Raw genomic sequence first — 19,913 nt, 5'->3', positions numbered from 1 at the left:
CAGTTAGACATATTCATTTTGCCAGTGTATTCAAACTAGTACAACTCCTACTGTACACCAGAATAGTTTTACAGTACAAAACTACTTGTCTTGTAAGTAAGAAATCACTACCATAAAACATCTTTCTATCAACTAAACGGCACTCACACAATGGAGGTTGTGTTAATTTAACCAGGTTAACATGACCTAAGACAGATTATACAAAGCCTGCTTAAAGTGACTGCAGCTACCTGCTTGTGGTCTTCCTTGGGAAGAAGGATCACCAAAGTTCATGTCAACTGGAGCATTTTTAACTACTTTTGTTCGTGTGGCTTGCTAAAATTTCAAAATCAAATGAGAGGGGGGAAAAAAAAGACAGATCAAAGGACTTTTCCTCTCAAAGATAAAGAGACCTGTGCTGAACCTTTGGAAAACAGGAGTTGGCCAGAAATTTGGCAGATGTGGTCTACCCACTCAGCAGAAGAAAGCTCAGGATCTGAGGAAATGGCGCTTCCTGACCTTCCCAGATCCCTGCGTAAGGGCCTTACCCGGTTTTATCCAGCGCTGTGCTGTCAGAATCCTGCCACCTCCTGCTCCCCTCTTTTCCCAAAACCTGGAATAGATCGAAGGGAACACAGTTGTTTCATTTTCCCTACGATTTTTTTTTTTTCCCTGAGGAGAGATCTCCAAAAACCCCTGGCATAGTCCATGCGCTACCACTCCCGGCCCTGAGGCAACTGGAGGGGCCCTCATCCCCACCAGGGGCAATGGCCCTGCTGGGGTGGGGGCAAGTCAGCAGGTTAACCCAACCCCACCCTCCTTTTCTGAAGTTTTGGAAGGAAAGGGAAAAACACGAGCCTGAATCTCCTCAGGAGCTGATGAACACAATTCCCACAGGGAGCTGTGTGGGTGTTGGCTCGAGCGGCAGTTAAACGTTCTGAGGGACAGAGTTACAGACAGAAGTATACACCAATAAGTGGTTGGCCAATTCCTTGAAAGTGAGGATTTGGGGGGCACTTCAGCTTTTCTGCTCTCATGGGTCCTGGGCAGCCCTGAAGAGAGGTCACCTCAGTGACCCACAGCCGTGTCCCCAGGCAGGAGGGAGACACAGTGACATGGCTCCTGCCATCAGCAGCAGAGAGAGAAACATTGCTTTGGGGTGCGGATTATTGTTCCTCATATTCCTTTGTTTGCCATTGTAATCTCAGCAGTCATTCTCCTTGATAAACAAACAAGTGAAAAGATGCAATGAGGTGTAAGAATAGATTTGCACAGGGCAGACAACTGAACATTTAATTTATTTACCTCTCCTAACAGATACCTGGGGTGACATTTATTAATAAACGGCATTATCAGGTGTCTGATATGTAGCTCACAGAAATTAATTACCCAGCCCATGGTAAAACCATAACAAGCCTGCAGTGCTGTAACATTTGTGCTAATTGAAAATGAGATAAGTGCTGTGGGTGCAATTTGCATTCAATGCAGTGTATTAATTATCTTCAGTTCTCTTCATGATAAATATACCTGACTGAACCACTCTGCTAATTTACTGGGTAATAGAGTCATAAGTGGATTCCCTTAGGTGACCAACTACAGGCATTGGGCTCTTTGGAACATCAAGGCCTTCCCCTTTCCTGAGCACTTAAATGGGTTAGCAAGCACGGATCACTTTTCTTGCAGGCTGGACTGGAAGTACGTGGCAGCAAACACTTCTTGTGCCCACACGGCCGCTCAGTATGAAATCGGGAAACAACACCCCCTCACCGCAAAACTTCTGCACTGAAGAGGAGGCAGTTTGCCTCTGTTGATAGCACGCCATGGTGTCTGATGGCAGCTCCATAAGGAAAGGCTTTTCCCACCCTGCTCCTCACTCCCCCCCTTTTCATTTCACAGTCAGGTTATCGTGGGATTTAATTACATTTTGTGTGAAATATAAATTAATTGACTCTTGTAATACCCATAATGATCAGGAAAATTCAGATTTAAAGATACTGTGTAGTTCCAGTAGATTAAGGCACTAATTGTTCCGCTCTCACCAACTATGATTTATGTGGGGATCAGGTTACAAAACCAATATGTGCTCAAGTTAAAGCTCTGTGGTACCATACAATTAGGGCTAAAGCTTTTTGTAAATGGGCCCAATAATGCAAAAAAGCTCTTTGCTAATCCTGGTCTTTTAATTCAGAGGTCACGCATTGTCTAAGGCAACCGCTTATACTGTATACAACCACCGTCCTTTATTCACCCTCCCCCTGTGCAGCTCGGGTATCTGAATTTGCCACTAACCTTGGACGTGCTGTTACTAATTTCAGGGTAGGTGATGGCAATGCAAGAAGATCAGGGCCAGCGCTTTGCTGTGCTGCCCCCAGAGCAGCCCGGGCACGTTGTGACTGAGAGGTGATATCTGCCTCCCCCAGCTCCCCTTCAGTGCGCAGGCTACGGATGGGGTCAGCTTTTGGGCTCTGCTGTCAGGCAAGCAGACATCCGGGGCAGCAGACGGATGGAGGTGACAGTCACTCTCGCAGCTGAAGGGGCCAGGAGGTGGTGCAGGCAAGGAGAAGGAGCAGCAACAGAGGAGGGGGCACAGGCTCTGCTCCCCTTCAACCCGCCTACCCCACAGCGAGCAGCACATTGTTATCTTCATGCAGACGAGTGCTTTTCCATCATTTTGTCCTTGTCCCTGGGGTGCTAAAATTCATCTTAGTTTTCCCTGCTGAGCATTACTAGGACAGCTCTCCACCACTCTCCATCAAGTACTGGATACCCGTGTAGTGAATGTATGCTCACAGGGCAGGAGGTGGCATGGGATGAGCACGTGGTCAGTGTGCCAGAGGAACTAAAAGGTGAGGAAGATCAATTCAGTGCCAGAAGAATCAGTTTGCTTTTTCTAAAGATCATCTAAGTAAGAGCAAAGGAACTGGAGAGAACATGTGTGTCTGACAAAGACAGGTTCACATATTCCAATTTAAGACAGAGAAGGCTCTCTCAGCTCTTTCTCTGTTTCTAAACACATCAACAACAAATACAAGTTACTTTCCCAAAACATTTTGTGTGGCTGCCCAAATACTCCTTGCTTCTTGAGTTTGATCAATTTAACATGAAAGGAGCACTGTAACATTTTGAAACTATTTTTGAGGTGCTGATACTATCTATGTCAGAGACCTTAGCAGTGACATCTTACAAAGGGGGTATCAATTATATCTCCTCATCCCTTTCTCATTCTTTAGTAAGGAATCCTTTGGAAAGTTACAATCAAAGAAATCTTTCTTCTTAGAAAACTCTGTGTGTTTGCTTAGTAGTATCACTTGGTTCAGATGACAGCCCAAAACAGATTTCTTATTTTACCCTTCAGTGGGCAGAGAAAAGGAAAACCTGGTGGAGTACTGGTTCTCCCAATCCAAAGCTTTCATAGTTATCTCACTACAAGGACAAGGGATGAAGAGGGATCCTGTAAGGGTAAAGTACTGGGGTGGTCCTCAACCCAGAGCAAGGGCAGGGTTATTCCACCCACACCAGAGCTGTCTGACATCACTGACTTGTGGAAGCAAGCAGGCATGGGACAGCATTCACTGCAGCCACCCTTGCCTCACCATCCACTCCTTATACTATCACTCAGGTCTGAGCTGAGTTTTTCTCAGCTGTTACTCCCCATGTGGACTATACAATCTTTTTCTGGAGAGGAGAAAAAAGCTCAGATGGGAAGGGGAGCCACAGCACATCTGCAGTGCCGAAGGACCCCCAACACAGATGTCTGAGCTGGCATCCCTTCGTGAAATGTGCTGCAACACCTGCCTCTCTCAGCACCATGCAGCCCACCTGCATCTTTACCACCATGGAGTCCACCAGCAGCTTCAGCAGTGTCACAGCCCCTCCTGGGGCGAGCAGGACAGCTGCTGTGCTGTGCTGTGAGGGTGTCAGCATCCTCACCCCTTGGGCAAACAGGACACAGCAGAGTGCAGGCACACAGCTTGCCCAGAGGTGCTCAGAAGGATGCACCAGGGCTCAGGCAATGCCTTTCCCTGCTTCATCCTTGTTTTGTTCTCAGCATGCCAGCCTTACTGTTTTTGTACAGGTGCAGTGGATAAAACACTTTCCTGCTCTTTCAGACAAGCCAGCACTGCACAGAATAGGACATGAGATGCAATTGAAATCATGGCAGGGAAAACATGAACAAAAAAGTCTTAACTTTTAGCGCAAAGCACACATTTGCTAAATAGAATCCTAATGGCATTATTGTAGCTAAAAACAGAGACTTGAAAATGCTGTATACATTATTATGTTCATTATCTACCAACTGCAAGAATGCTGTACTAAAACTAACTCAAAACACCTCAGGTAAGGTAATTGCTACTAATGGATTTGAAGGGTGCGAAATTGAGCATTATTACACAGACATCACATTCTCAACTTGGTGAAGCTGTTGGATATTGTAGCTACCAGCTCACTCATGTCTCGATTGGGGGGAGATTTGAGGAAAAGGGCAAGCTCTCTTTCATTCGGCACTGGAAGGAAAATTCAACAACACAATATTGCAGCAGCCTGTGTGCACCTCTGTGGTTAAGATGGGGTCAGTGCTTGCTTTCTGAATCACTGCTTCAGAAAAACATCTACAAAAATTTGGTCCAGGATTAAATATCTTGGGAAAGGCCTGAAAGTAGACTTTGCATTTACAAACTTTTGCAACTTGTAGGTCAAAAGAAAAGAATGGAAGATGAGCCTGCGAAATTATGAGGGGACCCATAAGACCTATGTCATATTCTGATGCAAATTAAGGGCTGGCTCTTCAAGATATCCTATGAGACTATGAAGCCCTCCTGCCTAAAGACAGAAGACGGAAAACAATTTTAATAGATTCCCTCCTCTGCTGGGATATGTCTGTGGGTCAATCACAGCAAATCTAAACTTCAGCAAAGTCCAGGTGTGTTTGAAACAAGATACTCGATTCACCTGCTGGAAAAATCCCATATAACAATATAATTAATACATTTAGTTTGTTTGATAACTTGGCTTTCAGGGAGGGTAGGATTCATTTTTTAAATGAGTGACTCTGCATAAAAATCCATGATTCCAATTTAACTGTTTGTAGCTACATCAGTAGCCCCCAGGTTATCCTCAAAAAAGGAGCTCCCAGGAGTTTTGCTCTCTTTCATGAAAACAAAAATTGAACTCTACCAGAGGAGATGCTTTACTAATCTTTGAGAAGTTACTATCTTATAAATTATTTTAGTAGTAACACTAAAGCTATGAATTGGTGTTCGGTTTAAAGTATGTAAACCATTGTCATTTCAGTTAATATGTAGAAAAAATACGTGGCCAGGACCTAGTAAGTTTCAATTCCTTCTGATTATGTTGAGGAAAAGAAATTAAAAAGGCCATGTATGATCAAGATTAAAGTAGTCTCTATCCGAGTACAGAAAGCACAAAGAAATTTGAACTCACAGCTGCAACCGAAGGCAATGGGAGCTGTGCTTTGAACAGATAACAAACTAAGTCCTCTGAAAAATCAGACCATGCATCTCAGATGGGGAACTTAAAATTAGTGAATACTTTTGTACTTAATCTCTTTCTGCCTCAGTTCTTCATCATGAAATGGGGATAATACTACCACCCAATGCCTCACTGCAGTGCAGTGAAAATAAGTTCATTAATGTTTATGAAACATTCAGTTACCATAGTGATGAGTTCTATAGAAAAGCCCATGTGGAAATTAATATTTCTGTCTTCAGAGCAGGGTTTGAATAGAACACATTTAGTAAGGCCTGAGGCCACACAATGAGGAGAAAAGTAAACAGTAAATAACTTGCCATTGAAAGATAAAAACAATAATCAAATCAAAATGGCCTGCTAAACAAAATATTTTTTAAAGAAATTTTTTATTTCTATAAAGTGAAAATTTATTATACAAACTTTTATCAATCTCTTGGTAAAAACTCCAAGTTGTTTGGCTTTTAACTTTCACTACTCTAGTTTTCTGCTTTTTTCTTCCTAGCCTGGGAAAGAGTTTTTTTAAGGAGATTATTTAAATGATCTGGAAAACACTATCTTCCAATTTTCACAAATCAAAACTTTCACCAATTTACTTTGGAAAAGTATCTGAAAAATTAGTGACATTGGTGGCCTCAAGATTGGCAGAATGTGTTCCTGAACAATCCTGACCCATTCAATCCAGCAATTCTTCTCACCAAGTCAGTTTGCAAAGTGGGGGTTATAGGGTTTATATTTTGAACCATAAGCCCAGATTCTTGGTTTGGGTTGCTTGCTGGCATATCAGGTGCTGGTTGGGATTGTGATACCATCATGGCAATCAACACAACTATCTCTGAATTTGAGTCACTAACCTCTTGGTAATAAGTAAATCACAGGCAAGTACAAACTGACTCTGTGTAACCTGTGCAGATAAGTATGTAGATGAGAAGACACCCCATTTTAAGAAGAGAGATGGCTCTAGCAGGAGAAGAGTCTTACCAAGAAACTGCCCCCATAGCCAATGGCAAGTTCCTATGGCAGGTGCTGGGTGACCCACAGCAAGTACAGATCAGGGATAACTTTGCCCAGGAGTACACTTTCCACCATTTCAGGAGCTGCTCTTGAAACTAAATCCTCATTTTTTCCCTTCAAGCTGTTTTGCAGTCAAAGGCACTGTCTTTCCTTTATGAGAGAACTTCTGCCAAAAAGCAAAGAACAAAAATCTGAACACAACTACCTTTCACTGAAATCAATTATTTAAGTCTTTCTCCCACTTGTCTGCTTTAGTCATTGCCTTCTCACACATCTCTGCCCTTGTGTCCAACAGAAATATCACAGAATCGTAGAATGCTTTGGGTCATCTAATCCAACTGCCCTACAGTAAGCAGGGACATCTTCAGCCAGACCAGGTTACTCAGAGCCCCATCCAATCTGATATGGAATGTTTCCAGGGATGGGACACCCACCACCTCTCCAGGCAATCTGTTCCAGTGTTTCACCACTCTTGTAAAAAAAGTCTTATATCTAATCTGAATCTCTTTTACTTTAAAACCACTACCCCTTGACCTATCACTACCAGTCTTTTTAGAAAGTTTGTCCCCAGCTGTCCCCCTTCAGGTACTGGAAGGTGCTTTAAGGTCTCCCCAGAGCCTTCTCTTCTCCAGGCTGAACCCCAACTCTCTCAGCCTGTCTGCACAGCAGAGGTGCTCCAGCCCCATGAACATTTTCATGACCCTCCTCTGGACCTCCTCCAACAGTTCCATGTTTTTCCTGCGCTGAATATAGTGGTAGAGCCTTCTGCAGCAGCTTTATTTTCATTTAGCAGCAATGCTTTTTTTCTGAAAAATGAAGTTTCAAAATTGTTGCAGAATGACAATATTGAGGCAGGGATAATAAACTGCTGGAATTATTTATTGTGCTTGTTTATTGAATTTGATACCAAGCTGGGTTGCTCACCTGCTTTTTTCTTTCTAATGAGTAACACTGTTGTCCTGTTAATTACCAGTTATTTTAAAGCTATGATTAATAGTTTTTAAATATATAATAACAGAATTAATAGAATATATTTCTAATGTTCCTATCTAGGAAGCAAAGGAACCTGTTCACTCATGCAGAACTTCCACAAAGCCAAAACTCCAAGGTGCATGGCTACAACTGCTCTGAAATCCTTGTTGTCCTTACTTAGCTGTGCTGGGAGGTGCTTCTGCCCTCTTCATTGGCACAGGGTGACTCTCCTACCACACACAAATTGCTGTGGAGCTGAGCCTGGGAGCCAGCACTCCAGACAAAAGACAGCATTTCTAGTTAAGCACAGCGTCAAACGGGCTTGTGCAATCCACAGTCACAAAATCCCCTTAAAACCAAGACATTAATGGGATTTTAAAAACAATAAATAAATATTTAAAACCCAATACATTTTAACAAGAGTTCGAGAAGATCTAGTTAAAGCTGTTCAAGTAAACAAAGGTAAGATGGGTATAATCTTTTACATTTCAAAGCAAAGTCTGAAACTAATTGGACTTTGCAGGGAACTCCACCTACAAGAAACCTATGTCACGGTTCTTTATTACAGACATGCAATTCTCAGCCAGGCCTGGTGCTGAAAAACAGTGAAGAGCAGGCACTCAAGGCAGTCAGTACTGATTTTATTTCAGAATGCCTGTGCTTCTAAAGGGCACCTAAAGCTGAGGAAGCTGCAGCATCGCTAGTGCTCCATGTTTGTCGGGACATGCAGGGGGAGAAAGAGCAGCTGTGCCCGGAGCCTCCCACCTCCTGTTACAGGAGCAGCCCTGCCTCACAGGCAAGGACCAAACCAGCCCACAGCTATAAACTTGTCCCTCTGCAACAGAGAATAATGCTGTCGTTTTCCATAAACTTCAGACAGCTTCACCAGGATTACAGAAGCTTTAAGGTTTCCCTTTGGGGAAAGCTCTTCTAAACCAAGGAAGCCTAATTATGAGACCTGAGTCTGCTACACAGAGCTCTTGTATCAGAAATGATGTGAGGGCCAATTGCCAGGACTAAACATTTACTGCATCAACAGGTGTTACGTTATGCATCAATGAGGTGTACATCACCGAAACATAAAGACCCAGCAAGCCAACAGCACAGCTATCAACCAGAACAACACAGCCATAAAATCCTAATTAGCCTCATACACGTGTTATGGACATTTTTATTTATTGACATGGTCAAATTAACAGGCAGCAGCATTTGTTTTTAGTGATAGCCTTGAAATCAGCCCAGGAAGAAAGTTAGCATTAATGTTCAGAATACTGCATGCCATCCACATTTTTCCAGATGAACATATATTTTAAAATAATAATTAAATATTGTCACACTAATTAAGTTACCTTGAGCAGGTGAGAGAAATCCAGTTCTCAGTCAATGCAAATCTTGTTTGTCCTATTCTCAAGCTGTACAGGAAAACTACCCAGCAGGAGAAACTCAGCAAGCTCCATGGTTTTAAGTGTGCACTTAATTTAGGTGAATGATAAGCTGTGTCTATAAAGATTTGTGCTGGTCACTATGGAGTGGAAGATTCCTGTGAAGCAGACAAGATGTAATTGCCAGTAAATATTAGTGCTAGCTTGGCCACACAACAGTTACAAAGCAGGAGGGAATATATTGGTGTATTTATTATTACAGTGGGGAATCTTGACAGTCACCCTAATCGCTCTTTGAGACAGGTAAAGAGAAAGCAACTGGGCAGCAGCAGAGTTATCAACTGGGTAAGAGAAAGCACACAGAGCAAAGGAGAATGAAGAGAATTTCACAAGGTATTTTAAACAGGATGAAGATATTGATGCCTTAGGATTTTAGCTTTTATATTTTTCATATCCTGTAATGGTTTAGTGTGTAACTCTAAGACTCCCTATAGCCTGTTAGCTACTGCTCTCCCATCCTGGTCAGACTAAACAAAACCTCTCTAGGCCTGAACTTCAAGGACACCTTACTGTCTCAGGCCCCGAAATATGTAAACAAAGCCTCTAAAGGGGGGAAAAAACTTGGGGTAATGACTCCATTACCTGAAATTGTAATTGGAGAATTAACCCCGATATGCAAATGGACCAAGCTTATAAAAGTATGAAAAACTCATGACCCATTGTCCATTTTGGGTGTAGGCCTGGGGTTCTGTCTGCCCAAAGTGTACCTTCAAAAAATATACCCACTTTTATTCTCTTCATTTTGTCTAGCCTCTGTTTTCAGGTAGCCCCATCAAGGCACCAATATTAGGAGTTTTTGGAAATTAGGCACTTGCGGAAATTAAATCATTGTTCATGCATTTAAAATGTACTTGCTAGAAGTGCCTTCACAAACCACACTGCCCATTTTAAAACTTCTGATTTACCCACCTTAAACAAGAATATTCCATAAATTGCAAAGAAAAACTGGGAAATGATCTGTGTGTAATAGCTGAACCAAGCAATTTGCATATTTTCATGAATTACTGTAATGTGCTCTGCTTGTTGGTAATTTCTCTTGTGTACAAAGGATCACAGTTGCAAAAAATACCAACATCTCATGTCCAAAAGCAATTCAGGAGTCTAATTTCATAGTCCAAAATGCTGAGACACTTAGAAGTTGAAATAATTGTTCTCTTCGTTGCACTACAAAGTTTTGCACTAAATCCTGCTCAGTGGCTTAGATATGGGCTGAAAATTGGGAGAAGAGGAAAGCACTACTAGAGGTTCCTTGGTTCTTTTGACTTGGCATTCACACACGTGCATGCAGATAAACACGTCTCAATCTATTAAAAAAAAAAAAAACTAAAAAAACAAGAACAAAAGAACTAGGAAAATCAATTTTCACTGAGCAATTCTGGTTTTTTTCAGGGAAGAAAAGGCCTGTAATCTTACCTGAGAAAAAGTTTCCGCAGAAATTTTATTTAAAAAAAAAAGGTGATGAATGACCCACAGTGAGGGTGGGAGAAGGATCCAATTTCTGCCCATAAGGAAGAAGAGTGAGGGCAGGGTGGGCATCTTGGGCTGCAAGAGCAGGCACAGGACAGGGCATGGGCATGCAGGGCAGCTGCCTGTGGCTCTTGGCCAGTCTCAGCCTCTGTGGGGTCTCTGAGAGGGCTGAATTATTGTGCCCAGGGAGCCCCCCCATCCTGGCCAAGTCAGGATGCATTTTTATAGCTTTTCTTCAAGTGATAGAAGTACCAGGAGGAGGGCAAAAGATAGGGGAAGGGGGGAAAGGGAGGCAGTTTCCAGTATTTGTCATTATTATAGGTTATATATACAGGAAGAAAGTTAATTAAGCTTTAAAAAATCCATCACACATCAATGGGTGCATTTTAATGAGTACAAAAAGTTGAGGTGTTTACTGCCAATTAAAGTGGTTTTTAAATAAGCATTAATTAACACGGAAATTCAGAAGAAAGTTATACCTTGTCAAAGAAAGGCCAGTGCAGTCTATGCCCACTTCTGCTCCCATTCATACTCAGATAGTAATTACCACCAACCCTGTATTTTCCATAATAATGAGGAGAGGCTGTCATGGCTGTCAAACAAAAACAAAAAAAAAAAAAAAGGTGCTGCACAAAAATACCCTTAATCTGAAGTAAACTTTTTTTTAGTGCCAAAGCCACGGGAGATGGCAGTGTGGAGCAAGGCAGCAAGTGGGGCAGTCAGGCAGCCATGCCAGGGGCAGCTGCACACACATGGCTCCTTCCCAGGGAGCAGAGGCTTTGGAGCACCGGAAGAAGCCTCCCCAGATGGTCCAGCTGAAGGAATACTGAAGAAAAGCCAAGGAACAAGCACTTGTTTCATCCCTAGCACTGTAACTCGTGGAGGAGCTGATTCCCCAGTGAAAGCCAGAAGAGTTGGTTTTTTCCACAAACAAGTGCTGACAGACCCACTCTGTGTTTCCCAAAGTCAGGTAAAGCAACCACTGCAAATAAATTCAGCTCGCACATGCACTTCCAGCTGGTGCAAATGGTGACATGGAAAACAGTACAATTGTCACTTCTGTCGCTTCTCCATTCTTGAAGGATTTTTTAATAATTGCAGGAGTTTCAGCTCTATGTCAGCTAGTGTCAAACCCTGAGTGGAGAGCAAAGGCAGTGAATTCTCCCACTGTTGGCCAGGTGAACGTTTAAATATCTTAGGAAAACCTTTCCTCCCCCAAATGCATCTTAGGCACCAAGTAAGATTTTCAAACTGCCTTATTGAGAATGGTTTCTCTCTTCACTTCCCCAGCTGCGAGAGATAAAAACCCCACAGCTTTTTCAGCCAACAGAAGAGGCAGGTCCCATTCCCAGTAGCTTAACAAATTTTAGACAAATATTCAGTGTAGTGTTTTTAAAGTTAATTTTAAAACAAAACACAGAAAAGAAAGATGTAGATATGCACAGACTCCTGTTCCTGACCCTTGGCATGTCACTCAGACAGTGTGTAGCCTCTCTATAGAGTACATAGCTTGTGTCTACCGGGGAGTATGTGGGAGCCTTTTCCTACTCCATGTCCACAGGCAATATCTGCAGTGAAATAAAAAAGGAGAGCATTAAAGGCCATGGAAGTTTTGTTGGACTTAGCTAGACAGAGCCTTCAGATCTTTCACTAATCTTTCTAACATATCTGATGGCTCTAGAGAGGAATATTTTATTGCTAGAAATAGTTGAGTGATTACTTCAGAGAAAGGACGGACGTAACACAAAAGAGTTTCCAAGTGCCGACAGGAAGGAGTGTTGCTCATGCAAAATTCCACATTAGGTGTTTCAAAAATAATAAAAAAAACCGCCGGCCCTTGTGATGTCTGAACTCCCTGACACTGATAGATGGACTGGGGAACAGAGGAGGAAAAAGACAGAGAGAGCAAAGCAAATACACTGGGATGCTTACGAGCAGAATACAGGAGCCAAGTGTCACAAGTTGACCCTCTGTGTTTGCACTGAAATTTGACCACTCCAGACAGAATTCCTTTAGTGGTTTTTACCTGGTCTGAGTTTGGTTGATAATGGCTATTTCTTATAGTATTGTGACATTTAACGCTGTATAATCGAGAGTTCAGAGAAGGAGTTACAACTTTAATTCCTAAAAAAAACATTGTAAGGCTTTTATGTTTTCCTTAGATGGATTTGACCCATCTCTGATTAAGGGCTGGAATAAATATGCACTGTGCATATAGTGGCACACCAGGAACACAGCTTGCTTTGTAACAAATGAGCTGCACACATCCAAGGAAAACGCTCTCTCCATGATGACTGCAGAAAAGCCCTGTCATATTCCATGCTAGAAAATCTCTCAGACTTCCTGCAGCAGAGCTGCCCTGTGCTCAGGGTAGGTGGGCTGTACATCATCCTCTGGGAATCCCACCAAAGCAGCACCTGGACACCAGCACAGGGGGTTCTCATCATTCAGGGCAAGGAAAATGAGATAAAGTTGGGGTGGATATAAATCATCTACACTTTTCTTATTAGGGTGAGCGTGGCACTGGGCTGGGGAACATCTGGTAACTATCAGGCACCTGAAGAGAGGCTGAAGAGCTCAGTCTCAGCAGGATCAGTGGTACCCAACACTGTGGCTTCAGCCCCATTTTTTCAGGCCCTCTGATGTGAGGCCATTTGAACTGTCAGTTCTCTGGGGCTGATGATGTTCCCTCCTTCAGGCTTGCATATGGGTTGTATGAGACCTCAGCATGAAGACAAAATAGTGCTATCTCACTGAACAGAGAAGAGGATTTTTTCTCTTATCCATCAGACTTTTGGGTTGGTGTCCTTCTCCAGCTGGTCCAATTCACACTTAGTTGGAATGGGGATTATACCAACCCCTCTACTGGCAGGAATTCTTGGTGCATTGGATTTTGCACAATAAAAAAAAGTTAGCATCCAGCCAAAAATCCTCTTCAAAAAAAACAGTGCGAACAACAGTCATACTACAGTACAAACAGCAGGGTTAAAAGGTGGAAACCTGAAGAAACTCAATCTGATTTCAGTCATCTTCTGGAAGCTGTACTGACCCAGCTCTGAAGGCAGACTCAGAATTCAACTGACTCTGTCAGAGCTCTGCAGTTAGTCTCCTAAAATGATGAAAGGTGAAGGACAGAAAGTTTTTATTTTAAAAGGCCTCTAGCTGAAGGTTGACTTAAGCTCTAAGCCAAAAGTGCTTCTATTTCTTCCAAAACTCCTAATTTAGGTCACCGTATTGGGAGTTTCTTAATATTTCTCATTCATCTAGAAATATTTTAATAGCCACATAAACTTGTACAGCTCTTGGGCCTCAACATACAAGATATAAGGATGTACTAAAAAGAAGGGAACATGCATTTAAAATGTTAGAATGGAATGAAAGCCAACATTTCTGCAGCAAACCACCCTTTTGGTGGCTAGGAGGCAAGTCAGAACCAAATCCCTTTAGAAAAAGACTGAAAAATAAATGAAAGTCAAAACTGCTGTCATGTGAATGATAAAAACAACGTTCAAGGAATTACTTGGCTGTAAACAGAACCCGCTTAGGAAGTACATATATGGAGAGAGGAGGAGGAGGTATTACCTTGGAAGTAATGTAGGAGCTGTCCAGGCTCCTAAGGCTTTTAGTGAGGGTGCCTGGTCCAGCCAATAAGCAAAGCTGTGCCACACTCCTAAGACTGTATTTTATTCTGGGTTTTTTAGATAAATCAATGAAAAACAAAACTACCTGTACTCTCTGAACTCAGTGGAAATCCGATTTCTTCGCATGTTGATGTCTGCAGCCTCATCAGACCCAGCTAGTCAGGTTAAGTGTCCTTCCACAGGGTACAGGCATCATCACACGAGTGTAAACTCAATATAACAAATGTCTCGCCCCAACACCAGGACTTAAAAAAATGAAAAGGTCAGACAACATTGGCTTTGCCTGCACTTGCCAGGAGACTGATACAAAGTCTCAAAACCCAGCAGCACCACCAGGTTCAGCTCCATCAGTAATTACAGCAGTAGGACACACAGCTTGCCTGTACCAACCACTTCAAGCATCCATAGCTTTATTTGGGATCCTGAAAGAAATTCACTTCTCCTTCACAGCCACATAAACATACAGTGACCAATCTCTCTAAAAACCAACTTGTAAACCTGACAGTTTACGTTTTTTGTACAACTGAGCAATAGGTTCCCATTGCAGTGAGGCCTTCTCTTCTGGTCACCCCTCAATAAGCCACCTTTTGATTAGAAAATCACTCACACACCAAAGGTCCAAAAGAAAGAGGGTCCGAAGAAAATCTCAGATCTGTCTCTCTTTTTCCCATTGACTGTGTGGCAGGAGCCCTGATTTACACCACTCTACCTATTTAAGTGACAAAGGTCAACAGAAAATTTCCAAAACGGAAACAAATCTTTAATTTTAGATACTATATTTCCAGAGATGAGGCCAACAATGCGACGAGATAGTATGCTGGTATGGAGGTGGATATTATTGTGAAATGGTAGGAGGTCAAAAAGCCACCCCCTGAGCTACGGACAGGAGGTGACCAGTAGCACGGGTTCCATATCCCTGTGCCAGAAAAACCAAACCAAAACACAAATCCTCACGTGCCTTTGCACACTTGCTGCAAACCAAGGTGTGGGACTCCTAAAGGGGCCGTGCCAGTGCTGGTGTCACATCGCAGACAGGACCTAAGGTCTGCCAAGAGAGCTGCTACCTCCATTGTAAAGACAGCTGCCAAATTTTTTTATTTGAAAACCAAAAATTATACACTTTCTAGAGAAACCAAAAAAAAAAAAAAAAGAGAGAGAAATCTAACTGACATAACAAAAAAAAAATAGAGTACTGTATTTCCAAGAGGGTCTAAATAAAAAGACACCCTGAAAACCACACGTGAAACAGCTCTGAGCATTTAGAGGTTTCTCATGCATTGTATTGTAAAACAGCAGCTCATTCTTTTCAGAGCAGCAGAGGTAAGAGCACACAAATGATTAAACAAGCAGGTTTAACTATCTTGCACTGACGAGGAATTTGTCAACATGGGCTCGGTATTTATGCAGCTCTGCAGCAAATACTGTACGGCTGCAGGAGTCAAACAGCTGTCTGTCAATAAAGCTATTCTCCTCACTGGAACATAATAGCACAGACTCAACATGACCCTCAGAGGCCTCTTTAAGCTGCCTGGCTGTCTCCTCCTTCCCCATCCCTCCAGAGTCCTTCACCAGCAAGCTCTGAATTAAAAGAGAGAGGAAAAAAAAAGAAAAAAGAAAAAAAGTATTAGAGCCTTTTCTATCCATCTTAATATTAAAAGTGACTTAACCCTGGGCAAGTCAGTCTACACACACAAGCCTGAGCTAAAGCAAAGTTAGGGAAAGACAGCTTTGATTCACCACACGTGAAGGGCTACTGACAATCCCTTTTAATAGAGCTTGCAACATTAATGTAGCCAGAGCCACATGTGACACCCATTAGGGCCAGGGAGAGCTCCCACGCATATATTTCAAGGAAGCAGTAGATTCCCCGGTCCCAGAAGCTGTCTTCATTACAAAAGTCTAATGCATTTTTTATTATTCAGCCTTCAGTGGAAATGTCACCTTTCTAAAGCAAGCTGTTATCGCGTGTTTCCCATGCCAAACACATGGCCTCTAAGGAGAGGGTTTTATCTCTACATTTTTAGTGATTTGTATTTCTCTTTCAAGGAGCTCCATGCCTTAAGGCACCTGAAACGCTCACAGCACAAGAAGGTGAGGTTACACCGGATGCTGCCGATGAGGACAAAAAAACCCAGGGCCAGGAGACGGCCCAGCTTCCAACAGTAGCTGCCCTACCCGGTAATTCACCTCCTTTAGCAGATTTCATTATTATCCCTCTCCTTGGTTGGGACCACATCCTCAAAGAAGCAGGGCGCCCACCAAGCGCCGCCACCGCCGCCTGACAGCACAGCCAGCACCACTGCCCGGCGCCTGCCAACCAGCCAGATGCTGCCACATATTGGCATCTGGGGCCTGGAAAAGCAACTGCGGGCTCCGTTTGGCAGTGAATCCTGACCCCGACAACTGAAGGAGACAAAAGGAAGATAGACAGGAAAGGGGGGCAGAAATCTCTCCTGACAATTTCACTGGTAAAGATTTAGACAAAAACCTATTGTTTTCATTGCTCTCCAAATGAATAAGTTTTGGAGAGGAGAAGAAAAAAAACCCACCGAGCATATTCTAAACGCTGTCAGAGTCCAGGGTGCAAGGACAAGGGATTATTTATGAAAAGAAGTAATGAGGAAACCAGATGCCTGCCTTTCTCAGCCCTCTGCGCTCCAGTCATCCTAACAGGGCATGTGCAGCCCTGCTCACCAAAGACTTCTCAGCCCTAAAACGCAGGGCAGGCTCTCACTAACTCTTCCCATCTCTGCCACCATGCAAAATGCCCTCCCTGTTTTATGGGGGGCCCTCACAGCAAGCCAGAGGCATAGCAAAGGCTGAGGGAAAAGACTTGCAGACCTCATCCCAGCCAGGGAGAGTAACTGGGTAGCCATGTTAACTGCACCCACCAGAACAGTAAAACCAAAACATTAAAAAAACCCCTCAAACCATAAAAAAACAAACAAACAAAAAGAACCCCGTGTTTATTTCACTAACACCAGGACTGAAACTACATGGGTGTGCTTAAAGTAGGAAAGCAAACAAGATTTCTATACCTGTTTGCATGAAATTGGCTTCTCTCTGTAATTGAAGGGTAAGCTCCTGACCCCAGGAAAGTCAATGGGAAAACTCCCAGTGATGTTAATGGGGCTGGGACTTCACACTGTGCACAGTGGGACTTCACACAACTTTACCCTAGAAAGGTGATTAACTCAGGACTCTGAGTATCCCAGAGCACCAGCCAAGGGGCCTGCAAGGAGCCAGAGCAGCCAGGGTCCTTCTCAGGGGGATCTCCCCTCTCACCTCACCCTGCTGTGTTTGCTGGGCCTGGCAGGGGCTTGTCACAGGAGAGTTCCCTGAGGCCAAAGAAGGCATGAGGCTGGAAAGGACGGAGACCAAGGCAGCAGAGTAGCAAATTTTAAAATCTGGAGAAAGGATATGTGCCACTTGGCTCACGATCCATGCTGTTGAAGCAGCTCTTTTCCATGCCTGGTTTGTAAAGGAAGATTATGAGCTGGCATTTGTCAGACCATAGAGCATAAGCAAGACCCCAAGTGGAGCATAGCTGGCCATCACCATGCTCTAAATCATGGCACACCACTGGTCCCTCTCTCAGAGGCTCCTTCCTCGCTATCCCACTGCTGCGTGAGGTGCCATAAAACTCTTGTTACTCACACGCTGCTGGGGGAACCAATTTCCTAACACTTTCACAATCCCTGTACTTTCATTTTGTGGGAGCAGTCCTCTCTCTTTGCTTCACCACTACATGGGGATAACAGCTGCATCTAATAATCAGCTCCTGTGTCCCAGCATTTTGGGGCAGCATTTCAGAATCAAGGGCACAGAAAGGGCAAGAAAATATGTGACCAAGGCTGAAGGATGTAACATAGGACATGCATGGAGATGGCTGAGCAAACCTAGAAAATACCCTGGAAATAAACAGATCAGATCAGCTCATGGAAGGGGATGGGAGAAACTGGCACAAGTGAGGTTGTATCAAGGCAAAACTCTCTTCTCTCCAAAGCAAAGCAAAAAGAGGTTAGCAAGGCTCTGCTAAGACCACTGACCCCAACACCTGCTCCTTCCTTGTCTGGTCCATCTTTATTCAGCTTCTCCACTTGCCAACAGCCTAGTCTATCTTATTACTCTCAGAAGGACATTTCTCAAACTTGCCAACCTTAGGATCTCAACAGCAAAGCATCAAGGCAACCACCCACAGCCTACCCAAGATGACACCAATTCCCCACTGCCCAGAGCTGCACACTTCCCCAGCCCTCCTGCACATCACAGAGCCACTGCAGTCCTCTGGCAGCAGCTCTAATCCCTCCTGATGGGTCCCTGGGCCAAGAAGATGGAGACAGAGCTGCCTTTGGAGAAGAAGAGCCTCTGATCTGCCAAGAGACAGTGAGGTCCTGTTGGGGCAGCACATCAAGCTGTCACCAGCTGCCAGGAGTCTGGAGCATCCTCTCTGCTGCACCCTGATTAGCCCCCTCTGCCCAGCAGCAGGGGTGCAGGAGATTCATTGCACGACACTAGCAGGCACTGGGATCACTTCCACCGCTTTGCCACTCACAAGTTGGGAATTTCTTGAGGACATTGCAACCTTTGGGGCCAGAGCTCCCCAGCTCTGCTCATGCAGATGGCTCAGGCAGCAACCAGCCCTCCACCAGCCCCGCAGCGCAGCAGCCAGCCCTGTGCTGCCAGTCTCAACCACTGCTGCCAGCAGCAGCTGCTCGGCACCTTTTAAGCAAGTCCCATTCCCCCTGTGGGAGTTGGCTCTGCCACCTCTTCCCAAATGGCAGCTGGAGCCACACGAGGCACCCTATCCTGAGGGCTGCCTGAGCCCCTCACGCACACCCCATGGCCTGACTGGGGCTGCCAGCATCCTTGCTGCTGCTTGGCCCAGTCCTTACTCCCCCCCTTGCCCCCACAACCATTCCCCTAAGCAGGAGCTACGCCCCAGCCTGGTGATCTTGCCATGGCCCTTGTCCCCCTGCAGCACCATGGTGCGACACCCACAGGGGGTCTGGCCCTGGAGGCACAACCATATGGAAAGTCCTTGGGCACCAGGATGGCCAAAGGCCCACATCCGGTCCTCACTACACCCCAACCTACCCTTTGTTGGTGGGCACACGCCAAACAACCACCATTAATGTACGTGGTGCCACGAACCACCGCAGAGCAGAGCCTGCAGGAGGCCTGGGCAACCACAGCGTGCAGGAGGCTGCTGGGCAGGAGCGTGGCCAAGGGAAACAACAGGCCCTGGCCACATGAGAGCAGCGTTTCCAATAGTCCCCCGAGCACAGCAGTCCTGAGGGAACGAGCTGCTGAGATGAGGGAATGGGCAACACTCCACAGGGCGCTGCTGCAAGCAAGCAAGCAAATCCCACACACCAAACTTCTTGGGGCCTGCAAAAAGCTGTGGGGCTCTGATTTGAAAGGCATGGGTGGCTCTGGAGATGCACAGAGCTGAGGGGTGGCTGCCAGAGGTGCTGCTGGCTGGAGGAAGACATTGGGGTGCTCGGCCACAGGATGGCATGTGCCAGTGCCCAGGAAATGGCCCCTCACAGGGAGCACAGGACCAGGCAGCAGCCAGCAGCCACAGCGCTCAGCTCACAGCACAGCCCTCACAGAAAGCACAAACCCAAAGAAACTAATACACTTTTTCATTTTATTGCTAAAATCCCTACCATAAATCTCACCACAGAGGAAGCTTCTGTTTCTCTGGCTTCCTACTCAGCGTCCTTGAGAAAACAAATGACACCACACTCAAAAAAAAAAAAAATCCCATAGTGGTTTACTTCAAACTTCCCTGTACCTTGTTATGCTGAGTGCTTCATTTAGAGAGGGCTGACCTCCTCAGCCTTCTTCATCCCAGTGCCCTTCGCTGCGGGGACACACCAAGGAACAGGTTAGCACTGGAGAGAGG

Source organism: Corvus moneduloides, chromosome 3 (assembly GCF_009650955.1).
Source record: "Corvus moneduloides isolate bCorMon1 chromosome 3, bCorMon1.pri, whole genome shotgun sequence".
Taxonomy (NCBI): Eukaryota; Metazoa; Chordata; class Aves; order Passeriformes; family Corvidae; genus Corvus; species Corvus moneduloides.
Note: the sequence above shows the minus strand (reverse complement) of the source record.